This window comes from Haliaeetus leucocephalus, unplaced genomic scaffold, assembly GCF_000737465.1.
Source record: "Haliaeetus leucocephalus isolate CR32 unplaced genomic scaffold, Haliaeetus_leucocephalus-4.0 Scaffold328, whole genome shotgun sequence".
In the NCBI taxonomy this organism is placed as follows: Eukaryota; Metazoa; Chordata; class Aves; order Accipitriformes; family Accipitridae; genus Haliaeetus; species Haliaeetus leucocephalus.
In genome coordinates, this window is record NW_010972764.1 from 8,167,338 (window position 1) to 8,190,209 (window position 22,872).

Below are 22,872 nucleotides of genomic sequence, written 5' to 3' on the forward strand. Positions count from 1 at the left end.
TTATCAACATTCTTCAGATACTGAACTCAAAACATAGCACCGTACCAGCTACTAGGAAGACAGTTAATTCTATCCCAGCTGAAACCAGGACAGCAGTGGAGGTGAGGGATGCTCATGTTACAAAAAGCAAGTTCAAGGAGTTTGCCTTGCAATTGTAGCAGAAGGGAGCTCAACCTCCTATTACTGATTCTTAGAGAGGTGTCTGTAGTTTCAGGCTGGCACTTCAACTGAAATGGAAGGAAACTGGGTTTACTGTCCCATAAAAACTTCTTCCTAGTAAAAGAATTATCATTCACAATAAGAAATTATCCATCCCAGGATAACCCAACAGTAAAATAATTTCTTTCCATTCTGACCAGAAATTCTGATCATTCAAACACTCAAACTTAATAAAGTTTGTGAAATCTTATCTAATGTCTGAGGGAAATGCATAGGATTCCTCTATTTTGTGGTTTTGTCTTTCTAAAAACTCAGTGTTATTGTTTCAGATAACTTCCACTTGACCAAAAAGAAGGTGCACTCTCCTTTATTGATGAACAACACTCTGTGTAGAAGGCTCATTCTTGCCTTAGGAACATAGCTTGACCACAGGGTGCATTTACTTTAAATGACTGGCAGCAGCCAAAAACATGCAGTGATGATCTTGTTTACTGGTGGAGAGACTAGTAATGCAGTGTTTCTGCATTACTGAAAGACGTACAGATTCAGAACCAAAGCTTATGCTCCTCTCCTCTCTGACTTAGCTTTGGCACACACCTGAGTGGTTAAAATCATTCACGTTTCCATTGTGGATGCAATGGAGTTAACGTCTCACAGGCCTTTGCAGGGCTCACTAGTTAAGGAACATTTGCAGCTAAGGGTCTTGCCAGTCCTACACAATTCAGTTAACAAAGGAGTGGATTAGTCCTGTCAGGCTGTACTGTCTAGACCCTGCTTATCAGAAGGATTTCAGTCTCTGTTGTTATTTACCATATGCTGCTTATCTGGCACAGCGCTGCTGAAGAATGGATTGTATAACCTAAAGGTATATAAACTCTGTCCCATTTGGGCAGAGTGCATATCAGCAGAGTCTGACACATTGCTGCTGTGTGTTCTCTCCTATAGCTGCAGTCATACACTACGTCTGTCCTGACCCGATCTAAATTGTATTCTGTTTGTTTTTTGTTTTTTTTCACAACACTGTTAACTTTGATGAAGAGGCAGTTTTCTACAACATCAAAATTGCTGTTCCTTTCAGAAGGGTCTATGAGACAAGCCTTTGTAAAATCCATGCCCTGAACGGGATATCATGTTTAATAGTGTGTTGAATCAGGAGCGCATGCATATGTGTATGTAAATTCCTTAACCAAGCTAGAAGAAAACAGTTTCTGATCAAGAAACCAGTTAGGATTAATGCTGTTTGTTTAGACATAATTTGTCTTATTGATCCAGTATGTACAACCTTTAACCAACCTTTAAATTCCTGATCATGTGGTGGTTGTTATTTTGTTATGTTTTTTAATTTATTTTTTTCGGGGGGTGGGGTGGTGCGGCATGGGGGTAGGGGAAATGTTTCCTTGATTTGTGTACAGAAATATTACAAGATACCTTAAACAATATGGGAGTATAACTGTAAGACCATTGTATTTGTGCAGGTAATATGTATGCGTAAGTGAAATGGATGCAAGTTGGGAAACTTCAAATAACATAGAAACAGAAAATTACATATTCGTGAACATATATTTTATTCTGCTAGTGCAAAGATGTATTCACTTTTGTTCTTATTTAACCAATCCTTTTAAGTGGAAGCCCAAGCAGGAGAAAAGTTTAGACTAGGACTGTGAAGCTAGAGACCATAGTTTGTTTGTCTGGTTATATAAAATGGCTGCAAAGGATATAAAGCTAGTGATAAAGATATAGTAAATGTGCCAAATGCTGTAGAATTCCATTTTAAAAAATACTGTGATGTATCAATGACTGAAACTGGGTTATTAATTTTATTAAAATATGTATTTGTTACAGAAGAACAGACCCCTATCTAGGTCAGACATAAGCAAGAAAAAAGTTAATTGCCTGTAAAAAGTACGAAGGTCAGGCTCAAAGCCAATAATTACAGAAGCAAACCTCTTTAAATGAGAATGGGAATGAAGATAAACATTAAATTTCATTACTAAGTGATAAATGACTTATGATTGATTTAGTTTTCACTGCAGTCACACATTTCAAAATGTCACATTTACACTCAAATAACCTTTCCAGGGAAACAAGAATCTGTGCGGGATGTATAAATATTTTGCTAAATGGTCTCATGCTTCACTGAGTTCTCTCCATTTGCAATTCATTATTTTGTTCATTTAAATGACAAGTGGTATACTAGCTTTTTTAAAGAAACCAAACAAAAATCGCCTTTCTTTTAAAATATGGAAATCACTTCCTGCTCTAATACAGTGCAAAATATAATTAAATCTGAACAAAAAATATAGAATTTTAATCCTGAAATAATTTTCAAATGGAATTTTTAATGTTATTTAGACCTTCTAGCAACAGTTGCTTTGGTTTTTTTTTTTTTGCTTTGGGTTTTTTTGGGTTTTGTTGTTGTTGTTGTTGTTTGTTTGTTTGTTTTTTCCCTGAAAGATAATGAAGAACTCTTTGAAGGGAATGGTAGGATTTAAATATAAAACTATGTCATATAAATACATTTCAGTAACTTTCAAAAAGCCTTTCAGCCTGCATGCAAATTTCTCACCATCTTATAATGGCATGTCACTGAAAGGTCATAGAGTCATTTAGTTCTACTTTCTCTGACACTTTTTCAACATTTTGTTCCATCAACCTACAATATTCAGCACTGCAAGGTGCTAAAATAATACTGTAGAATAACGTACTGGGCGGGGGGGGGAGCAGGGGAAAACCCTGTGCAAGCTAGTACACAGTATTTTTATTTCTTCCTGTGATACTCATTTGCTTGCTAGCAGCAAATTTTGCAAAGAATTTTTGGAGTGAATTTGAAAAAACAATATTATTTTACAGAGGGAGCAAACTTCAGATTTTCATCTATGACAGACATAAACCCATAGATTTTGAGAGAGAGAGAAAGACAAGTTAGGCAAAATGTTCTGCCTGCCTTGCAAGCAGTTACCAAAGAAGTGAAGCATTGCCTCCTTTAAGGTCTATAAACTTTGTATTTCAGTATAGAGGTTATGAAGTAACACATGTTTAGATGTCCTTCTCGGTGAGCACCTTTAAGTGTTTCAAAAGGGGAGTCATGTTCCCAGAGGAAAATACCTGTACCTGAACTAATCCTGTGGATTTGTTTTACAGTCAAGGAAGAGCAAGATACTTCCTTGGTGCAATTGATTGCATCATGGAGTAAAGAAGTAAATGAAATCTGATGAAACATGTCCTAGAGGTGTGGTTTTGCTCCAGTAACTGTAAAGGGAGACTGGATGACTAGCTCAGATGAGAGATCAAACATAAGGCAAGATGAACTGTACTTCTTTACATTATGGCCTTACAAATGGCTACTTAAAAAAAACCCCAACCAACAATAACCAAAAAAACCCCAACCCCAAAACCCCAAGCACCATTTGTAACACTTGGTATGTTTAGATAAGAGGTAAAAACAATCCTAATGTTGTCCAAAAAGTGGGGTCATTTACCCAGTGTGCAAAATGCCAATATTTTCACAGAGCAGAAGTATTTTATTCCAGTTCATGTTTGCGCAAAAATGGGGGCTAGGTGGTAATCCACAAGGCTAGCACACCTCATACCTAGACAGGCAAGCAATTTATACAGTTCAGTTATACATATTTAATTTCCAAAGTTCTTCCCTAAAACTATTACTGGTAGTCGCTTATCTAGCACGGTTTCTATTGGGCTAAAGTTTTCCCCGCTTCGAATTAAAGGTACAGTGTTCTTCTATTCTACAGTGCATGCTCAAGAAGAGTGGGGTGGTAAGTCTTTTTGGTCTTGAATTGAGTTGGTGGTCGTGATCTCCCCATGCTGCCTTTACCTTTCCTCCAGTTTTTGAAGATCTTTGCTGACTTCATGCCTATTAGCAATTATGCAAGTTTCCGTGCCTCCTGAGGTAGGATGTTCCCTTCTTATCAGTCTTTTATTTCTTCTTCTTCAGGGGCACAGTCATTAGCAGGCATGCATTGGTTATACAAAGGGTATCTTGTTTCACAAGACCTTTGTGGCCTTTTTAAGGTGGCTTAAGTACATAATTTCTTAAGTACATCACTAAGATAAAGAAGTGTCTGTTGTATTAGCAATTTCTACTTTGTCTCCAGCTGAGGTAATGGTATTATTTGCTTTCAGGTAATGTATGAGAAGGAGAATGTCCAAAATCCAGTAGCTCCTACTAGCAGGTGTAGAAACACAGCAATGTGGATACTTGTAAATTATGCTAGGAAGAAAGCTCTTCCAAGTAATGGAGAACTATTAGAAGAAGAATATTGGGAAAGAAATCAGCTACTGTTGCCTTTTAAGCCCAGAAGGCGGAGAGCGTACTGCACTCCTGAAGGTACAATATCTCTTGTTTTAGCTTAAAACTGAAGAAATATTGTTGACCTAACATGATATCTTTATACAAAGAATATCTCTGTCAGCTCAGAATTTGGAACTATATTGGCCTGCTTGCTCAGCATGATGTTTTTATTTTTTTTTATTTCAGAAATTATTACTATTTATGCTAGAATGAAGAGAGGAATAATTGGTTATTAGAACATTTGATAGCAGTATTGGTTGAGTGAGGCCATTATCAGCATCTGGAACAAAGAAAGGTATCCACTTGTTGCAGAGCTAAGAACCTGAAACAGAAAAAGGAGGACTATCTCATCCTCTCTGAAGGTTATCATTCCTCAAGGAAAATAAGTGCCTATCACATATTGAGGGATTCCTGTCCTTTCCTTTGTTCTCTTCTTATCTCAGATCAAATGACAAACTCCTGTAAAAAGTAACAAAATATAATAAAAACATGTATATAAATCAGTTTGTAGTCAGTGCATTAAAAATCAGTATTTGGATGTAATGTAATTAATGGTTATTTCTAAAACTGCAATACGCTGAAAATTAGTACTCAAATTCTTCTGTAACATATTTAGTATAGAAGGTACAAGTTCATACATAAATAATGGCTTTAGTCTGTTGCATGCTAGTACTAGTGCTTTTATAAACAGTTTTGTACATGGAATACCCAGTTTTCAAAGCATAAACACCTATGAATTCCAACATGCAAATTAAAACTTCAGCCTTTATTTTTACTCTGTTTTCAGTATGTACTGAGACACTAAGGTTTTTAGGGCACAAAGGTAGTGCAAGAATATTCTAAGTCTTGAGAGTTCTTGCCTCTTGTGTTTCTAAACCATCAATTTATATGCTGATTGCACACTTGGTAGATGGATGGGAATTAATAGTAACCTTACTTGATAGAGTGCCTAGGTTAAGCAGAGGTGTTCTTTGATTTTTGGCTTGCTCTGGCTAGAGAACTGTGATGGTATTCAGTTCTGAGAAGGAGTTGCCCGTGATTTACCCAATTAAACTGAACAGTTACAAATGAAGCTCTCAAACAGCCATGTAATCTGTGTATTATGTATGTATAATAGGAATGAAAATGCTAGGATGAAATATCTTGGGAATTTTGAAAAGTTTGTTCAGAAATGCCTAACGAAAAGAGTAAGTTGAATGGATAGGGTAGCAGTTAAGACATACTTATTTAAAGTAATCTGCAGCTATGGCATAGAATGTTACCTTCTGTCCTGGGAACGGAAATGAGAAATGTTAGACAGCTGTGAGTGCATGATGATACCTACTCATCTCAGTAAAACTGTATGTACCATTTAGTATTAGCCTAAGAAGAAATAAGGAGTTAGCCAGAGCTTACAAATTGATCTTTCCAAACCTTTCTGTAGCTGTGAGTTTCTCAGTGGAACCCCAAAAGATTCTGAGACACAAAATTTGGAATTTTTCAGAATATAAGCCCCCATATTTGCTATTTCTAATAGCATGACTGTGTAACGTATTAGAATAAAAAGGTCTATGTAAACAACTCCCTGCCTAATTCATGGATCGCTTCAAGCTGGATCGTGCTTCTAGGCTTAGTTTCAGTCTATTCAGTGTCTACCTGGCTTACTGCAAATTCTGCAAAATCCCCTTTAGATCTTTTTTCCTGTCCCCACAGCAGCCTGCCTGTGTGCTGCCTGCTTCCTTCAGTAGTCTATGTCTTTGCATGAGCTGCAGTCTGGCCACTTGTGCAACGACTGCTTGCTGTAATTGCAAGGCGGTAACTCCTCTGGTGCATATTCACTGCCTCCAGGTATATCACTGCCCTCTTTCCAGATCTACCTTGTCTGGTCACTCTTCTTGAAGGAATAAAGCACACAAACAAGAAGCCAATACATCAAAGAGATACTGTTCAGCAGGCTGCCACTGCACTTACCAGGTCCGTATAGCTAAGGGTTAGAATTGCAAAGAACCAGCTACACACATGATAGATGGCGGGGGTGCATAGGAAGCAAGCAAACATAAACCAGTCAGATATTAATGTCAGGCAAAATCCTGCAGCATCATTGGTGAAAGCTTCACTGGAACAAGGCTGGACAGCTAGGATCTGTACTATCATGGTTTGTTTTCTGTGTTGCATTTTGTGTGATGTGGATAGTATAGGTCTGAAAAAGCGTTTGATTTAAAACAGTTTTCAGGGGATGAAATCAGTTGTTGCAGTATTAACACAGAAAATTTATCCAGGGTCCTTGGAAGTTTTGCCTGTGTAAGGCCATGGAATTAGATTCATAACACTTGTGTCACATTTTAACACCTAATACAACCAAGGAATTGTAGAAAAGGTCAAATATTTTTATTTTTGGCTCCAGCAAGCCTGGTATAACTAGGAAAATAATTCTGCCAGACAGACAGGCTTGTCTGCAACTTATACTACTGCCAGTGGAACTGAAATATGATGATGGTGCTCTTTGTAATATAATTAGTGAGAAACATTCAGTAAATTACTGAAGAAATCTTCAGTCATAGTAGTGCATCTTCAACCTAATAAAACAGGTGGCATTTGGACTATTTTCTGCGGGAGAACTGAGATGGATGCAAGAAGAAAGACTGATGGAACATGGGTTAATATGCACAATGATGATAATTTACCATATTGTGCATTTGTTATAATTTCTTGGAAGTAGTACTCTGTTGTATCAGATCAGTGGTACCTTTTTATATTGGTTTGAAAAACCTTTTTTTTAAATTATTTTTAAGTTGAGGCAATAATAAAATTTTCATAGATGTGTAGTAATGTTGCATTTCCTAACTTGTTTGGTTTCCAAAACAACTGATAAATATTGGGTTTTGTAATTTATGGTTTCCTCTTTTGGATACCTGTCTGGTTTTTTCACCACGTGGAAAGGTCATGGACAAGAAATAGAAATGGGATGATGGCAGCACTGATAAAACAACTGATTGTGGTGTCAAAAAATAGTAACTAGCAGTGAATCCTGTCTAATTACTGATGGAGGCAGTGTGCCTGCATGCACTAACATTTTCTGTCAGTGCTGATAAGGCAGCACAGGCCTCTTATAAATTTTTACAGGCTTTTAAAAAATACCAGGCTAGCTGGTAAATATATCAAATTACTTTAGATGACTAGTTTTACTCTTGGTGTGCTTTTCATAGTTTGTTGGGTTTGTTTGGGGGATTTTTTTTCTCCCTAGTTGATAAGTTACAGTGGAAGTGATTTGGAAGGAGTTGTTTGTTTTCTTATTTCTTTCTATTAGAAATAATTTTAGCAGCATTCAACTAAAATATATCTGGGTCAGAAAAAGACTAGCAATATGGGAGGATGATAGAATGTAATCTACCATAGAACAATACTGTATGAATGTTTCACGTGTTTCACAAAACAAATGAAATGGATATAAAAAGCAATTCTCTTTGGTCTGAGATTTCACAAACACAGCAATTACAGCCTCATACTTGCCTCATGGAATGTATGGTGCTTTCCACCATGGATTTTAGTTTGCATTAGTCAAGCTACAGTTTAGCCTACAGTTTTTCCTATGTTTTTCTGTTAGTTGCAATTATTTTTCTCAGAAGATAAATTTATGTTGTAAATTTACGTTCTTCACTGGAAATAAATGTGCTGACCTTAGAAGATGGCAAGAAAACATAGGCTTCCTTTTTTGCCACCAGAAGAAAAGTAATTTGATCGATTGATCTGTCAGTATATATGTGTCTGTGAGTCTGTGTATAAAAATTATTTTTTTCCTGAGAGAGACAGAATTTGACAACCTAATGTATTTACGCAAGTACCACTCTCTATGCTTTTTTCTGGGGAGAGCTGAGTTTTATGGCTCAGTTGTATTTCCTTTGCACAGGCTTCCAGTTTGCTGTGAAGTTAAAGTTCCTCAGGATTTCTTTCTCTGAAATCTTCAGGTGTGGTTGAAATGCTAGCCTGTCAGGATAACTGGCAGAAGTAGACTAAAGCAAGACACAGTATAAGATGCCCTCACGCAACTGTGATAGGAAGATACAGTGGCTGAGAGAAGGGCTCTTGTCAGGTTAAGACACCGTTGAGACTGTGATTGTGGTTGTAGTTGTAGTTTCCTTCAGGAGCAGAATGGAAGCGGGGGATCTGCGTGCATGGCCTGTAAATACGATTTTGGGGTCCTTAGCAGAAGCCCAGTGGTGCCCTGGGGCCTGTGGGACCAGGGCCTGGGCCTGGTCCTGGTCCTGGTCTGGGTGGCACTGGCCACCCCAGCTGCTGGGGGTGAGTGACTCTGGCTTCCCTGGGGTGAGCTGGGGCTGTGCGGTGCTGTCGGTGGTGTGGGCTGTGCTGAGGGAAGGTACAGAAATAAACCCAAACAAGCCGAAGGCTGAGGAGGAGGAAAGCATCGACATCCTGCTCCTTCCAGAAAACAGGTAGAAGAAACCCTAACCATGAACTCCTCCTGGCAAAGACCTTGCGTGTGACCTCCCCTTCTTCCCCCGGTGCTTTTGTTTGAGGAAGGCTGAAGCTGCCCACGGGAGGATCCAGAAGGGCATTGCAAGGGTGAGCTTAGCAGCAAGGAAAAGGCATCCGTATCAACAAGTTTTTCTTGTATGGTGTTTTTAAAGGTGAAACTATTAATGAGGCTTTACTGTGGCAGTTGGACTATGAATATTAATATTACTGAACCAGTGATAACTGTTGTGTTTTGGTTAAATTGCTAATACTTTAATTAGGCTAACAATGGTTTGGGTTTTTTTTTCCATATATATGGTGTTTTCCCTTTTTGTCAGTAACAAGATTTTGAGTGTAATGCTGTCTAGTCTAGTTGCTTTAGGTTTAACTAAAAAGCTAAGTATTCTGGTTTATATTCTAATGAAATCTGACTTTTGAGTTTAAAAGGGTTTTTTGTGCTCATTGTAGAAAATGAATGACATGGATCTTTATCAGGCTTCTGAATCCCATTGCTACAATCATGCAAAGTTCTAATGAGACTTGTCCATTGTTCCACATTGGTGTGGGTCCTCTTGAAGTATGGCGTCCTTTAGAGGAAGGAAAAAAAAAATTATCTAATATTAGAATATTTTAGAGAGATTTTATAGTTTAGTATATTTTTCTGTTCTTCTGTCCAGAAAATATAATACATGAAAACCTGAAAACCTATGAATATGCAGTGAAATGTTCTGCTGAAGGAGGGGGACTCCTTTCAGTATTCTTGAACAAGGAACGGCAATTATATTTTCTTCTCTCACAATATAACATTCCTTTTATTTTGTCCTGCAGTACTGTGAGAATTCACATTTTAAATCTGTGCAGGTCTGCATCTTGCTTCTCTTTGACTTTGCATCAATGACTTCTTATAAGAATATATTAACATTTAGGGTACAAGAAAAGTTGCTTTCTCTGTAAAGTTTTTTTGTCTTTCCACTTTTTATAAATACTGGCTTAAGGTGAAAACAGACCCTGGGAAGAGGTTTTAGTTACCAGACAGAAAGTGCAGTTTTATAATCAATTTCATGATCAGTTTATTTTTTATCAATTTATTGTCAGTATTTACACAGTGTGTTTTTATGTATGTATACACAGAGTAAAACCTACCTGCTGCAGTTAAGCAAGGGAACAAAAACCTCACCAAAACCTGGTAGGAAACATTTCAGGTGGAGATGGTGATTTTTGTATTAGGATGTAGTAGAGGGGAAAGGCAAATGATTTTCAAATTTCTTTTCTAGAAATGAATAAAGCCTTTTGGGGCATTGCCTGTATAATACTCCTTTTCCTAGTAATTATGACCTCAACCTCTTGAAGCAGTGTGATAATCCCCAAAGGAATTCTTTTTCTCAGATTAGGAAATCCCAGTCTAGATTATTTCCACTAGAGCATATCCACTTAATATTCTTCAAAAATAAGCTTTGGTAGAGAATCTGATACTGTGAAAATTTCATTTGGAGGATTTGCTATAGTTAAGCCTACTTTTGATGAAAAAATCCATTTATAAGATATGTGGTAACTAAAAAAAAAATTGTCTTGGGGAACCTGGAATCTGCTTGATAATTGGAGCAGGGGGGATTTGTGTGTGTGTGTATATCATCATATTTCAGTTTATGCTTTCTTTTTCAGTATTGTGACTTTTTTCCTCAAATAGCATATTGTTCAGATACTGTTAGTTTTTTTTGTATTTTAAGAAATGTTTCCCTATATGCATTCTTGAACACATTAGTCTGAACTTTTTCAGTGTTTGGTTAATTGTAGTTGAGTTCACGGCAGTGTGGTCTTTGGGAGAACAGTTTACTGTATGTTATAAATCTCAGTATTTATAATAACCTGATGTATGTGAGTGTCCTTCATTCCTCCACAAATCCTTGTCAGATTAGCTCTGGAAGCATTCCTCAGTTCTGATCAAAACAGTGACTATGCTTAACTTCAGGACTGAAAACATAGTATAATTCTTATGACAGCAGCTAAAGAAAAAATATTTCATAATGCTAAATGTTTGCTAATTGGACACCTGTGAAGGTTTCTTATTGACTGTATGAAGGTCATGACTAATTTCAGGCTTGGAGAAGCAGTGGCTTTATGATGGTCTTCTGTGGGAAGTGAGGTGAAATGCTCTCTTTAGAAAGAGATACTTCAAAAACTGGAAGAGGAGACATCTGGTCTAGAAGGTCTCCTAGATAAAGGTGACTTTTCAGTCATACTGAAAATGTGAGAACAGACAGTGAAGTAACTTACAGCCCCTTGAGTGCTAGACTCCCCACCCCCCCGAACACAAACAGTAGGAAGAGGCCACAAAATTTTGAGTTTTCCATTGGGGTTTGTCTGCATAAGAAGGATCTTGTAGACATGTCTACTCTGCATGAATCTGTCTCTTGATGTTGCCATTAGTTTTCATGGCATAATTGTTCACATTCCACAATTTTTGTAAGCGATTTAAATTTGTCTACAGTGATTCTACAATGAAGTTATTCCAGGTGGAACATGCAATAGTTATTGTGAACTTTTAGGCTTCGCTTTTTGTGGCCCATAAAGTCAAATTCATTTTTTCTTGCTACTGGCTTAAAGACCTAGAATTTCAAGAAGAAATGGGAACCATTCAGATCCTGTATAGATAAATGGTCTTCTGCTGACCTCTAATGGAGAAGATAAATCTGAAACTACCTTGTAGCCAATTTCATGTTCATAGCTCAACAGAACAAAACCACATAGCAATAACACTGTGATAATACTGTTATCCTGTTTGTCGTGGTTTAACCCCAGCCAGCAACTAAGCACCACGCAGCCGCTCACTCACTCCCCCCCCATCCAGTGGGATGGGGGAGAAAATCAGGAAAAGAAGTAAAACTCCTGGGTTGAGATAAGAACGATTTAATAGAACAGAAAAGAAGAGACTAATAATGATAATGATAGCACTAATAAAATGACAACAGTAGTAATAAAAGGATTGAAATGTACCAATGATGCGCAGGGCAATTGCTCACCACCTGCCGACCGACACCCAGCCAGTCCCCAAGCAGCAAAAATCCCTGCCCCCCCACTTCCCAGTTCCTAAACTAGATGGGACATCACATGGTATGGAATACACTGTTGGCCAGTTTGGGTCAGGTGCCCTGGCTGGGCATGAGAAGCTGAAAAATCCTTGACTCTAGTCTAAACACTACTGAGCAACAACTGAAAACATCAGTGTTATCAACATTCTTCACATACTGAACTCAAAACATAGCACTGTACCAGCTACTAGGAAGACAGCTAACTACATCTGAGCTGAAACCAGGACACTGTTAAAACCATTTATGTTGTATGAGAGGATGTGAAGAAAATGATACTGAAAAATAATAGTTTAAGAATTGACTTGTTTTGCAAACCTCAAACCTGTTTTGGATTGAAAAATCTGTGCCTGCTTTTAAAACTTGGAAATTTTAGACAGAAATGGAGAGTATATGTGCTTATGAACTTGGGTGTTGTGCTAGAAAGTCCTGCACTCTGTGTGCTATTGCTAGTGTGGAGTTAAAGACAAAAGGGAGTTACACTGCCAGATTAAGCAAGAGGTTCTACATAAGGGGTCTTCAACATTTGGAGTAAAGGAATACTGTTCGCCTTTTCTTTGTCTTTAATTCGTAGGTCTAGAAAATGGTGCCAGAGGTAATTACATACATGGACTACCAATTTTCACTTTTTAGATTTTTTTTTTTAAGATAAAAATCAATATAGTAATGTAGAGAGAAATTCTGTGGTAAGTCAGCTCCATATGTATGATATTTTAGAAACACAGAATAGCTGAGGCGCCAGAAGGCACCTCTGGAGATTGTCTAGTTGTGGGGGTTGACCCTGGCCAGCAGCTAAGCCCCCACTCAGTTCCTCATTCATTCACTTCCAGCAGGATGGTGGAGAGAATCAAAAGGGCAAGAGCAAGAAAACTTGTGGGTTGAAATAAAGACAGTTTAACAGCTGAAGGAAAAAAAAGGAAAATAAAAAGTGATGCAAAGGCAGTCACTCACCATCTCCCACCAGCAGACTGATGCCCAGGCAGTCTCTGAGTAATGGCTGCCTTGGAAAAATACCGTCTATCATTCCCCCCGCCCTTAGTTTTGTTGCTGAGTGTGATGTTATATGGTATGGAATATCCCTTTGGTCAGTTCAAGTCAGCTGTCCTGGCTCTGTCCCCTCCCAATCTTTTGCTCACCCCCAGCCTACTCGCCGCAGGAGGGGAGAGGGCAGAATGAGAAGCAGAGAACGCCTCAATACTGTGCAGGCACTGTTCAGCAACAGATAAAACATTGGTGTATTATCAACACTGTTTTGATCGCAGATGTAAACCCAGCGCTGTATGGGATACTATTAAGAAAATTAACTCTATCCCCACCAGTACACTAGCTGAAACCCCCTGCCCAGAGCAAGGGAGCCCAGATCTAGACACAGCACTGCAGATGTGTCTCACCAGGGCTGAGCAGAGGGGAAGAGTCGGCTCCCTTAACCTGTTGGCAGCAGCACTCCTGCTGCAGTCCAGGATGCTGTTGGCTGCCTTTGCTGCATGGACACATTGCTGGCTCATGGTCAGCTTGTTTTCCAGAACCCCAGGTCCCTTTCTGCAAAGCTGCTAATTGGTATATCAGTTTTCCTTTTTAATTGGGTACAGTTTACCTGCTTTATGCCAATTGGTTTTGGACTGATAGCCTAATATAACTCCATAAGCCTGAATTTCTTGTTAAACTCCTGGCAGCTTTTTAATCAGTTGAACAGTTCCAATAAAATTTTCAGAGTCTTTTAGCCATTCCAAGAAACAGCTAACAGTTTGCCAAACAGCACATGTACTGGTTAAGGATGTGCATAGCTCTGAACTAGCCAGAGTGTGAGTAGCTATTGTCCAGTGAAAAGAAACCCTTCTTTGAAGGAGCTTCTGTGAAGAGAGCTGTGTATCGCTCTGCAGAGGAAGGCAGGCACTAGTGACACAGAGGGAGCTGGCAAGGTTGGGAAGATTATGTGCTGAGAGACACAGTACATGAATCTATTTGAAACCATGCTTCATTAGTTACTCTGCTCACAGAACAATTTGCTAAGCTTGTTGCATATATAAACATTTATTTAACTGAAACTCAATGCTCTGCTTTCACTGTAAAGGGTCATAAGTACTTCATTTACTCCAGAAGATGGTGCTCTCTGCATTTATTTTGGAATTTATTGTGACAGAAACAATTTATATCCAATTCAGCCTTTGTTGAGTTGTAAATTATTGAGGATACCTCTGTAATAGGAGCTGTTAATGCAGCCCTGCTCCTGAGGCTTTCACATTTACAAATAATTTGCATAACATTTCCACATGAGAGGTTAGAAAACGCATAACTGCTCCAGTAATCTTACGTTAGTATAACCTGATACGTTAAAGCAATCTCAGTTATTTTTCTACCACTAGAACATACATATTTAGATTTTAAAAAAAGACGAAATAACATTTTATTCAATGCACTAACTGCAAGGTTGACTTTTTAACAAGAATATTTGTAAATTCCACTGTTATGATTCTTTACGGAAAATATTGGGTCTTTGCTATAAATATTTATACATGGTTATAGAAAGATGCACAGAATATGCATATAACTATTGCTTCTGATGTAACGTGTGAAGTGTAATGTTAAAATCAGTATGGGAAATTATGCTTTGCAGTTCTGAAGTACATCCTCAAATTTGTTACAAACTTCATATTGCAGTGTTATGCTTCTGCATTTGTAATTGATTTGCTACTCCTGTACAATTAAAAATAGTAGAATTTTCTAGCTTTTTGTCTTTCTCTTCATCCTATTTCTAGGGAAGATGCTAATACAGCTTCAAAAACTTTCTAAGATAAGCATACATTTTATTTGCATATTACTGTCTCTGAAATACTGTAGGTAAATTGCTTTTGTGCAGGGTCTCAGAACAGACGACAAGCTCAACCCGAAAGATACACTGAATTGCTGCCTACCTGTAGTCAGTAATCACAACTGTTCCCGATCAGCCTCTCAGGTACAGATACCGTATGTTTACTATTTTGTACTATTTTGGCCATTTTGATACAGGTAATGAAGTTGTTTAATGTCTGGGGTTTGGATGAGAAAGCAGAAAGATGTGGGAGGAGTAGTCAGAAAATCTGAGGAAGGAACTCAGAAAGTGGAAAAGGGATGTGTGTATTATAGACTAGAATTAGAGAATAGTTGAGATTGAAAGATACCTCCCTAAGTCATCTAGTCCAACCCACTGTTCAGAGCAAGGCTGATTGTGATGTGGGATATGGCTTTGTAGTTCAGTCAGGTGGCTCAGGCTTCATCCAGATCTCCCTGGGCAACCTGTTCTGGTGTTTGACAGACATTGTGAATTCATTTTTTTCAAATACATTACTGGAATTTCCCTTGTTGCAGTTTGTACCTGTTGTCCTTCTTTTGTTGTGTACCACCAAGAAAATGCTAGTTCTGGCTTCTCTGCAACCACACACTAAGTAGTTGAAGACAGCAGTAAAATCCTCCTTTAACTTTTCCTTCTTTAGGCTAAACAAATCCAGCTTTCTCAGGCAGTACTTGCATGTCTCATATTGCAGCCCCTTAATCATCTTAGTGACTACCATCTGATAGGAACAACTGAAGTGTAAACCTCTCAAGATTCTCCTGTGATGTTCCACATCTCTCACATTGCTCTGGTGTTGTTCTGCAATATACAGCTTACTTCTAATATATGTGTGAAATATTGCTCTACCCATGTGTGCAAATTCTCTCCTGACTATGTTGACCATAGCACTGTTTTCTTAAACTCTTGAGTGTTAAAGTAAAAATCAAAACTAAAATTGCTTATTAGAAATCTCCCTAGGATTTGGGTTGCGTGAAATTAAAATATGCTTTATCACTACCAAAAGACATTTTTAGTTACTGCTTTGAATTTAAAAAAAGGGAGCATGCATGTTAAAAAAAGAAAAAAGTTGTCTCCTTAATTAATATGAGAGAGAAATCTATAGTTTTCTTTGTATAGAACTGTGTTTATAGATATATAGAGAATCATCTATACTGACTTGTTTAGTAAGAATATTTCTAAGTTACACTGGGTAGCCCAGGCTAACATCTATAATCTGAAACACTACTGTTCTTGTTCCAGTGGGTATAAATGAATTGTGAAATATTTAGGTTTTGTTCTTACAGGTAGGATATGCTTATCACTGATGAATAACGGTAATGGTGCCTTTCATAAAGGCTTAGTACATGTAAGAAATTCGTTATTTCCCCCTTTTTTAGATTATTTAATGTTGTGACCAGAAATTGGAAATTCAGAATTCAGAAATTCTAAAAACTTTTGTACCAGAATGTGTGCTATGCGATTTCCAGTGACTCAGAGTACCCTCTGGGTTGAGAAAAAACAGTGAACTTAAAACCTTTGTTCTCCAGTTCACCTATTGGTGGTTATGCTGGGGCTTCATAAACTGTCTCCAAAATAGTTCCCTTTAAAAATAAGGTAAAGCATGATGTAAATTCAGTCTCATGCTCTAATGGAAACTCCCAGTTCCTTGCTTCTTAACTATCTGTATGTATATTTTCTTTTAAAAGCTTTCCAAGGCTTCAACAGGTTAAAAAGACCGCTTTCCAGCCCACCTTTCTTTCTCTTCCCCTCACCTCCCCAGGTTTTTTATTTCCCAAAGTTCAGATGTACGACATCAGACTCATGGTCAAGGTTAACCTGGCCTCTCATCGTGTAAAACTTGGATTGATTGACATGCCATAATGTATATAATAAAAGGCCAGATAAGACATTCATCAGAAAAGAATTTCATCATTGATAATAGAAGTTTGAAGAATTAGCAATGGAGTGAGCAGGTTGTGAGAGTTATGCATGGCATTTGGGAGGTTGGAAAAAAACAATGCTGAGAACTCTAGTTCATCGTAGAAAGCTAGAAGATTTAGGATGGTTTGAATGAAATGAGAAAGACTTTTGCGCTTACTTTTGAACCACTGCCTTTAGACCCCTTTCATAGCTGCTAATTCTGTTGTTTTGTGGCAGTGCTCTCATTATTACTTTATGAAGTCACCTTCTTTTTGGAAAGAGTGATTTCCAAAAGAAGTACATGCTGTGCCATTCCATGTTCCAACAACCTAAAATAACCCAGTGAATTGTGTTAAATAAGAATGAGCAAACCACATGGAGTTAAACTAATTGTCATAATTTTTTGCCCCCACAACTGTAAAGCAAGGGTAATTCCATTGATATTTATTAAGGATTTTCTGGCTTACACTTGAATCTTCTTCTTTTTTACCTAGAATAATTTTTTTGACCTTTTTTTTTCTCGTGATCTGATCTGAAAAATTAGCACCTTTGTCTAGTCCAAATGAAATATTTTATTAAGCTTAAGTGCGGAAAAGCTTTGCAAATCTTAGACTTGTCATTGATAATTCAGATTTTATAAACTATCAAAAGGTAAGGTGTCAGAACATCCCTTCTGTTTATTTTGACAATAACTAGGAAAATATATTTTATTTTACACAGGAAAAAGTTTTCCCAATTTGGAAGAAAAAATTGTATCTGTGACTCTTAATTATTCTAATTCAAAAAATAAGCCTCGAGGAATGAATGAATCATAAATATAAGTATATATTAGAGCACTAAACATTTCCTTAGCTTGGTTAGCAATAAACCTAGGAACTGGCATAATCTATCTACTGGCATAATCTATCTAGTCTATCTTTTTATCTAAAGAAAGGAAGCCTGATAATTCAGTAAGAATTGAATAAGCCCTATAATTGTTAAGAATAAATTTCTGTAATGGGTGTAGAAAGCTTATTTTGGATAGTGAAAATAAATTAATGAAATGTTTGTATGTTATTGATCATAACAATGATTCACTTATCTGGAGAATTAAAACTAATAGTCTGGATTTTGGGGGGAGGGAGAGCCACATTTCATTAGATAGAACAAAGATAACTCATGAATCTCATTTGGTCTCCCACAGTAACCTAAACACCTCAGATCTTTCCAGATATGTACAGTTTAACTGTGAAGAAACCAAAGACAAATGCTTATAAAATATTATAATCTCAAAAGTACATTTGGGACCTACTGAGTTCTGTCTTTGGAAACCAGTACTGTGAAAGAATGTTCAAAAAAATCTTTCTGTGGATTGCTTAGAGAAATAAATACCTCAGAAACTATGTCTGGTGTTAGCAATTTAAATAGGAAAATCTATTTTCTTACATAAAATAACAGTTAAAATAACAATGAGATTAAATTAGGTATTGTTTGAATGACCTTTTAAATGCCTTTTTGTTATGCAAATTACCCATATCTGTAGATAGACAGAATAGCAGGGGAAATCAATCAGAGGAACTATTGCATACATCTTCTTTTATTTAACTCTTTAGTGGAGCATAGAGAAGTATTTTGGAAAAGCATTAGAAACTGATTCAATATGATGCATTTAAATCTGATTAAAAGGCTTTTAAATAGCTAGGAGGTACTGTGAAAGAGTACCACAGAAATTTCTTATAATGATTTGATGAACAAATATTGATATTTAATTTTCTTTCTCTTGCTCCTCTACTCTCCAAGTCCTGGATACCCAATATTATTCTTATTACGTTTGCTCTTTCTTACTACAGAGATTAATCAGTGGGTCTGAGCATTATGCAAATGGAGCCAGGTGATAGCTCCCAAAATGGCATGTTTACAGGGAGCTGTCAGGACATTACCTTATCATTAAGTTTATATAACTGTTTCCCCTAACAAAACCATTTTACATTTGGTAAATTAGGTTTTTGCTGAACTTTAATTTTTAGGGAAATGAGTCCTTCTGCAAACTGTAAAATGGAAAACTGACTCTCTTTGGAAGATGTTGCTGTGGTGTTTTTTTCTCGTGCTATGAAAATATTTTATCTTGGTCTAAATCTCCAGTCACAAAAAAGCATGTAAAACTCTCTCCAATCTCACATCCTATTTCTTAGTTAATTTTTGAAAATTTGTTAGTTTTTACATGAAGCATTCTGGAAACATTTGCTGAAACTAAGCTGTATCACTAACTTAGGGATGACATGATAGATTTCTGCAGATTACTTATTTGAACAAGTCTGCTCTGAGCATGATCCTTTAAAGCTTTTCTCTGGGACTGGGACTCTCATTTGACATTCCTGTGACCTCCCCATTCCTTCTTGGGAAATCCTGTTTCTTGAGCTTCCATTATTAAAATGGAGATGATTATAGAAGAAAAACTTTGGAATACACCTTAACATATCCAATTGTTTGTCCTCTGGACTTCATGTATCTTCATTGAAAGATGATTGTTCAGACACCTTGTTCTGTAATACTATATTTTTTTGTATGCTAATATGAGTTAGTTCAACATCTTGATTCATGTTCAGTTTGCGTAATTAATTACAAACTCTGATCTTTTTTTTGCAAAAAACCTATCTACTTCACACTATTGCTAACTAATGATTATTCTTTGCTCTTCCCTACATGTAGTTGCATCTTGTTTTAAACAATTTCCAATCTTTCAAATAGTGCTGCATTTTGATCCTTTCTTCCAAATCCATGAAGCTCTTCCATCTGCAAATGCAAATATTTTCTGCTCCTTTCTCTTTTTCATTAATACATTGAATAGCAGTGATTACAAGACCTACGCTGGCAGAATCTTACCGGATAGAACCATTCAAGTTAACAAAGAATATTGATCAGAGTTTTGAGTGTGTTCATAATTAATTCTGTGCCCACCTTTTAAGTATTTTCCTTTAAAATGTATCACCCTAAAATCCTTGAGAGATTCTCATAAAATCCAATCAAAATCTTTCTCATATTCGAAATATACTGCACCTATTTCTTCCCAAACTACCAAGTTTTACTATTCCAGTAGTTTCCTAGGAATCTCATTTGTTAAGCTGTCTGGTTTATAGTTTCTTGTGTCCTTTTCTCCTTCTCCCCCTTCAAAGATTCTGTAAATATTTGTCTTCTTCCAGGCTTACTCTTTGTTGGTTTTAAAGCTTAGCTGTTAACAGCTCTGAGACAGTCTCATAGGTTTGCAGAGTAGTTTTTAGCAATTTCATGGCTTCCAGCTGATTTGAGAAAATTTACTTTATCTAAGCAGTCTATACACTATTCTTTCAATATTCTAGTTTATATTCTTACCCCTTTATTCCTGCCTATTGTGTCAATCACCTGTTCTGTATGTCTGTGATTTATATTCAGTCACAGATTGGGACTGATGTAATAGAGGGCACTTTTACATGTGTTTCCTATAACCAATGAATAAGGCATATTCCAGAGTCAAGCCCATGGTCACAATTTCCCCAAATGGAAGATTTGTTTTTACAAGATTTTTAAGTAAAAAACCTTTTTTGCAAGGCTTTTGATCCTGCCCTTTTGCTCCAGCCTTTACACAGATATTTCCAGCTTTTTACTGTCCCATTCTGAGCCATAGTTCACATTTTCACAGTCTGACCCCTTTTCTTTCTTTCTCTGAGACACTTGTCTATGCTACACCATGGAATTATCTCTCACTTACATATTTCTTAAGTGGAGGTAAATTTGAGTCCATCTTTTCCCATGGAATCTAGACTTCTCCTGCTGATTCTTTGACATAAAAAATTTGAAGGAGTCTAGAGCAATTCCGGAGAACTAATTTTTCATCACTACAAGTACTGCTGACCAAGTATCTCTTCAGATGAACCCCTTTCAGCTGACTTTTTTTCTCTGGTGTAGATGAGTGCAAATCCAATTCTTGCATCTTCAGAAGGCAAATGTATGCTTCTGAGCTCTTTTGCTTCTGTTTGTTGACTAGTTTTCTTCCCAGAAGCTTCTACATTGGGGGTGGGGGGGGCGGGAAGAGGGCGGATTCAGTAATTCACTGAGAAAACGCTATCCATCCTTTGTCCAGGCAAGCTAAAACCTCAGCTGGTTATCAGGGTGTCCTGGTTTCAGCTGGGATAGAGTTAATTGTCTTCCTAGTAGTTGGTACAGTGCTATGTTTCTGAGTTAGGTATGAGAAGAATGTTGATAACACACTGATGTTTTCAGTTGTTGCTAAGTAATGTTTAGTCTAAAGTCAAGGATTTTTCAGCTTCTGATGCCCAGCCAGCAAGAAGGCTGGAGGGGCACAAGAAGTTGGGAGGGGACACAGCCAGGACAGCTGACCCAAACTGCCCAAGGGGGTATTCCAGACCATGGGACATCACGCCCAGTATATAAACTGGGGGGAGTGGGGGCAAGGGGGATCGCCACTCGGGGACTAACTGGGCATCAGTCGGGGGGTGGTGAGCAATTGCACTGCGCATCGCTTGTATATTCCAATCCTTTTATTATTGCTATTGTAATTTATTAGTGTTATAATTATCATTATTAGCTGATTCTTTTCTGTTCTATTAAACTGTTCTTATCTCAACCCATGAGTTTTACTACTTTTCCCTATTCTCTCCCCCATCCCACTGGTTGGGGGAGGAAGTGAGTGAGCGGCTGCGTGGTGCTTAGTTGCTGGCTGGGGTTAAACCATGACACAGGGGAAGAAGTCTTTCAGCTGTGTTGATAATGTTAATTTTTAGTCATGTAATTAGTCTTTTTCATAACTAAAATAAAAGAAAAAAGTGGGATATTAAATGCTTCAAAATTTTTCAGATAATGTCATCAGTTTTCTGTTACCATTGAATAATTTACTTGTTTTCATTGGCTTTCTTCTTGCTGCTGAGGAATTTTAAAATATTTTGTCACCCTATGCATCTTTTGAGGAACATAAAAATTTAATAATATAACCTTATCTTGTAGGGTTATGTGAAAATACATGTATTGTAAATGAGGAATTCTCATGGTATAGTAAGAAAACTGTACAAGTATTGAGAGGTTACTTTATGCTTCTTATGTTCAGTGAAATACTTCATATAAGTCCTGAAGATGGACATTGAATGTGGAAGACAGAAAGAAACTGTCCATGTACTGAACAAGGCAGGAGCCTTGAAAAAAAATAAACACCAACTGTGAACCAATCAGGTAATGATGACTGTAGGAAAATATGCATGCAGTAGGAACAAATTAAGGAACGACATTAGTAGCATTTCTGAACTTTTGAGTGTTTGGCTTTGAAGCTTTCCATACAAGATTTTTTGATAGAATATGTTTTACAGGCTAGTGTACTAACACATTGTGGACTTTCATTCATATTTGAAACAATTTTGATACTGTAAATGACAATCTGTCTCCTGATTCCAGCATAATTTTTGCCGTTGTTATAGCTTTTGATTTCAATACAGATTAGTTACAAGCCAATTACCTTGAAAAAGAAGTAAAATTAAGTACTATGCATCATGTAAAGGGAAAATGTAGATTGCTGGGATGTTAAAATGGTAACTTGCACTAGAAAGCTTTTATTTCAGAAGAGATATTAAAACAAGATAATTTGTTCTAAAAAGTTTAATTTCTGCAAATGCTTTCCGTATTGTTGTTGTATGAATATTCTGGTATCTTCTGGAGAAAGCACGGTTGTCATTTTTCTTAATTCTGATTGTATTCTTTTATCTTGTGTAATAAGATATGTTCTGTCTTATTATACTTTCACAGATGACAATGTATTTTCCAGTGCTTATCACATGAAGTAATTCTCAAATATAATAGGAGTATTACAAGTTTGTTTCTGCTTAATAATTCTTAATTTTGAAAGAGATATAAAGAAATAAAAATAAGAAAACCTTCCAAATGTTATTGTTTGATTTTAAGCTTAAAAGAAGTTTAAAAATTGGCACAGGATAGTCCAATATTTTTCTTGTAGTATATTAATACACCTAATGAACACTAAGAACTGGTTAAGTCATCAAGGGACCATTTCTTACATGTCCTTAAACATACACATACGGTATTTGGCTCAAAGTAATATTGAAAGAAATAATGGTGCCCAGCTTATAGTTTTCATTTCTCTTTTATATTTTTGGTGC